This window comes from Symphalangus syndactylus, chromosome 17 (genome assembly GCF_028878055.3).
Source record: "Symphalangus syndactylus isolate Jambi chromosome 17, NHGRI_mSymSyn1-v2.1_pri, whole genome shotgun sequence".
Taxonomy (NCBI): domain Eukaryota; kingdom Metazoa; phylum Chordata; class Mammalia; order Primates; family Hylobatidae; genus Symphalangus; species Symphalangus syndactylus.
The window spans coordinates 57863202-57868241 of NC_072439.2; positions in this window are offsets into that span (position 1 = coordinate 57863202).

Here is a 5040-nt window from a genome sequence, read left to right on the forward strand (position 1 = left end):
CAAGTGATAAAAAATTTCAATTTCACTAACTCTGACTATAAAATTAAACTTTTCTAACATTTAAGAGCATTTCAAGGAAAATAAGAATAGGCTTTAATATGGCTGGGCGCGGTGACTCACGCTTGTAATCCCAGCACTTTGGGAGGCCGAGGCGGGCGGATCACGAGGTCAGGAGATCGAGACCATGGTGAAACCCCGTCTCTACTAAAAATACAAACAAATTAGCCGGGCGTGGTGGCGGGCGCCTGTAGTCCCAGCTACTCGGAGAGGCTGAGGCAGGAGAATGGCGTGAACCCAGGAGGCGGAGCTTGCAGTGAGCCCAGATTGCGCCACTGCACTCCAGCCTGGGTGACAGAGCGAGACTCCGTCTCAAAGAAAAAAAAAAAAAAAAGAATAGGCTTTAATATTTATATTAGTGACTGATTAATTGTAGCTGACTAGGGTATTCAATTTTAGAAATTTAAGATAATTCCCGCCGGGTGCAGTGGCTCACACCTGTAATCCCAGCACTTTGGGAGGCCGAGGCGGGCGGATCACGAGGTCAGGAGATCGACACCAGCCTGACCAACATGGTGAAACCCCGTCTCTACTATACAAAAAAATTAGCCAGGTGTGGTGGCAGGTACCTGTAATCCCAGCTAATGGAGAGGCTGAGGCAGGAGAATCACTTGAACCCGGCAGGCGGAGGTTGCAGGGAGCCCTCGAGATCATACCACTGCACTCCAGCCTGGGCAACAGAGCAAGACTCCATCTCAAAAAAAAAAAAAAAAAAAAAAAGAAATTTGAGATAATTCCCTAAGGATTATACCTGTACCTTATGCATTTCAGTCATGCCATTTAATCATTATTCTTTACACAAAATTGTTATAAAGTTATAGTCTATATTGACATAAAAAAACTATTAAACTGCAGCAACCTTTTTCTAAATGATTCAAGACTTCATAGGAGCTATACAAATTAATATTGCTGATATTTAAATATGATCTCTTTCTATATACATTTGGACAAAATTTTTTTAGAGTAAAGGTAATTAGTCATATAATTCTCTTCCTTTTTCTTTCTTTTTTAATTAAAAATAGAGATGCAGTCTCCCTGGTCTCGAACTCCTGAGCTCAAGCAATACTCCTACCTTAGCATCCCAAAGTGTTGGGATTAAAGGTACGAGCCGCTACACCCAGCCCATAGACTTTTCATTTACTATATAAGGTCTTTTTCTCCTACAAAATATCCATTCTCCTTCCCCAAAATAAACAAGGCTCCTTAAAGGCAATCTTTATAATCCACAGTCAAATAAAAGTTTTTATTCACTTAAGCAGGAGGGAATGAGTTCAGTACATTAGTTAGTCTGCCCTGCTATAAGACCTGTCTCTTCCAAAACAGAATTCCATGAAGGAAAATAAGCTATCCATGCTGATTCTACCTTGCTAACAAATTGGGGGAGTAACATGAAGACTCTAATAGTGGTTTGACAGGTAGAAAATGAAAGAGCTCTCAGTCCCAAACCAAATGGTGTTTACATAAAAAATTTGGCATTGTCAAATCGGGCAGATACAATCTAAAGTAAAAAAGAGCCGGGAGCGGTGGCTCACACCTGTAATCCCAGCACTTTCGGAGGCCGTGGCAGGTAGATCACCTAAGGTCAGGAGTTTGAGATCAGCCTGGCCAACATGGCAAAACCCCATCTCTACCAAAAATACAAAAATAAGCCGGGCGTAGTGGTGCACTATCTGTAGTCCCAGCTACTTGGAAGGCTGAGGCAGAAGAATCGCTTGAATCTGGGAGGCGGAGGTTGCAGTGAGCCGAGATTGCGCCATTGCACTCCAGCTTGGGCAACACAGTGAGACTCCATCTCAAAAAAATAATAAAATAAAGTAAAAAGAACATGGTCTGCAATAGACCTGTTTTCGTTTTGTTTTTGTTCGTTTGTTCGTTTTTGAGACAGAGTCTCACTCTGTCGCCCAGGCTGAAGTGCAGTGGCGCAATCTCAGCTCACTGCAACCTCCGCCTCCCAGGCTCAAGCAATTCTCCTGCCTCAGCCTCCCTAGTTGCTGGGATTACAATCATGTGCCACCCTACGTCTGGCTAATTTTTGTATTTTTAGTAGAGACGGGGTTTCACCATGTTGGCCAGGCTGGTCTCAAACCCCCGACCTCAAGTGATCCGCCCACCTCGGCCTCCCAAAGTGTTGGGATTACAGGCGTGAGCCACCATGCCCAGCCTGCAATAGGTATTCAAAATCCTCCCCAAGAGAAAATAATTGTGCCTTGCTATCTACCAAAGACATTGGTTAAAAAAAAGTCTCAGCAGTTACAATGTACAGTATCACCTTCCCTTCTGTAACCAAATGCTTCTTATTAAATATATGAATATTAGTTATCAGATTATTTTAAAAGTTTATTTTCTTTCTCTAATAATAAGGTAAAATACATTTTGGAAATCTGCATGGAATGTTCCCAACAAGTTATTTCATTTTAGCAGGGTCTATGATATACAGCTTTAGTCATTCTTTCAATTACTTGGAAACACGGGATTCTCCAAAATACAAAATAAAATTTTCAGCTTTTATATCAAATAATGGTCTCAACCATTTAATACAAAGCAACATACTTTCTCAGGTTTCTGTTAATAAGGCAAAATAAAAGTCACTCAGAAAAAAAAGGTTAAATGATGAAGATTTCTCTTTTGTAGGATATAATTCACCCTTATGGTTTCTCTTCTACCATTAATGTCTTATCTACTCTCCTTCCAAGTTTCAAGTTCGATACAGTAAAACACATGCAGAGATTTTATAGTTTTTATCATAGATTTTTTTTTCAACATTGTTTTCAGGATACTTTAAACACTTTCACAACTATTACCTCAGATTTGTGATTATGACTCATAGTACAGTCCACTTTCAAAACCATGATTTTTGGATAACGGCCCATCCAAGATTTTACTCTGTTCAGAAAAAAAATTACATTTCCAGAGTTTCACAAGCAATTCAGGGGTTTTTCCCACAGACACCTAGATAAAAAACCTTGCAATAAAGGGGTGAAATCCAACAATTACTTTAGATTTCAAAGGTTTAATATTTTTAAAAATTGAGAAATCTATTTAAGGTGTTGAATAAACTTTTTATGACTTATCAGGCAAAATTAAAATATTTATCATGGGCAGGGCACGGTGGCTTATGCCTGTAATCCCAGCATTTTGAGAGGTCAAGGTAGGACAACTGCTTGAAGCTATGAGATTGGGACTAGCCTGGAAAATACAGCAGATCCCACCTCTATAAAAAATTATTATTATTTTTTATTAGCTGGGCATAGTGGTGTGTGCCTGTAGTCCTAGCTACCAGAGAGGCTGAGGTGGAAAGATCCTTTTTTGTTGTTGAGACAGGGTCTCACTCTGTCACCCAGACAGGAGTGCAGTAGCACAATCACTGCTTACTGAAGCCTTCACCTCCTGGGTTCAAGTAACCCTCCCACCTCAGCTTCCCAAGTAGCTGGGACTACTGGTGTGTACCACCATGCCTGGATAATTAAAAAAAAAAAAAAAAAAAAGTCGTAAAGATGGGTTCTTATTATATTGACCAGGTTGGTCTTGAACTCTTGACCTCAAGTGGTCCTCCTGCCTTGGCCTCCTAAAGTGTTATGATTACAGGCGTGAGCCACAGCACCCAGCCTAAGGAAGATCCCTTGAGCCTAGGAGTTTGAGGCTGCAGTGAGCTATGATTGTATCACCGTACTCCAACTTGGGCAAAAGTGAGACCATGTCTCTAAAAAATAATAATAAAATAAAACAAAGTATTTACAATGGAAGGAATCTGTGGTGTTACTTTTAGGTAATCTCAGAAGAACTTTTCAAACTCAGATGTACATATGCGGCAACCAATGTGCATATGGAGATACTGACATAGAGAGAAAAATGTTCGGCCGGGCGCGGTGGCTCACGCTTGTAATCCCAGTACTTTGGGAGGCCGAGGCGGGCGGATCACGAGGTCAGGAGATCGAGACCACTGTGAAACCCCGTCTCTACTAAAAATACAAAAAAAATTAGCCGGGCGTGGTGGCGGGCGCCTGTAGTCCCAGCTACTCGGAGAGGCTGAGGCAGGAGAATGGCGTGAACCCAGGAGGCAGAGCTTGCAGTGAGCCGAGATCGCGCCAGTGCACTCCAGCCTGGGCGACAGAGCGAGACTCCGTCTCAAAAAAAAAGAAAAAAAAAAAAGAAAAATGTTCAATCTAATATTAGCCAGTAAACATATGATGCATTAACTGGAGGAGTTGAAAGTCCATACCTGAAGATACTGCTTAATTTATCAGGATCAATCAATCAAGAAAAACACCCACACATAAAAACAGGGTGGTATTTTTTAGTACTAAAGATTTATAATAAACAGATCCTCAGATTTAGGTAGATCATTTTTAAATGCCATTAGTGCTCAATGTATGCAACACAGTTGCCCATAGCTATTAACAAGTTATTTTTGCATGCATTACAAACATGTATTCAAATTAACTATAATTTTTTGTGTTTATTTCTAGAGCAAATTAATTAATGGCTTTCACCTTAAAGGTTTAAAATGTTTTAAAACTTCAAGTCATTAAAGATGTACTGACATTAAAACTATGTTTGAAGGCTGGGCGCAGTGGCTCATGCCTGTAATTCCAGCACTTTGGGAGGCCGAGGCAGGTGGATCCCTTGAGGTCAGGAGTTTGAGACCAGCCTGGCCAACATGATGAAACCCCATCTCTACTAAAAATACAAAAATTAGCCGGGTGTGGTGGTGTGTACCTGTAGTCCCAGCTACTCAGGAGGCTGAGGCAGGAGAATCACTTGAACCCAGGAGGTGGAGGTTGCAGTGAGCCGAGATTGCACCACTGTACTCCAGCCTGGGCAACAAAGCGAGACTCTGTCTCAATTAAAAAAAAAAAAAAAAAAAAAAACTATGTTTGAAAGTATATATAATTTGTAATAATATACACGGGAAGAAATAAAAGGTTATTATGGCAATCTGAGTTTCTTAATCCAAAAATTAAAAGTCAAAACACATTTCATATG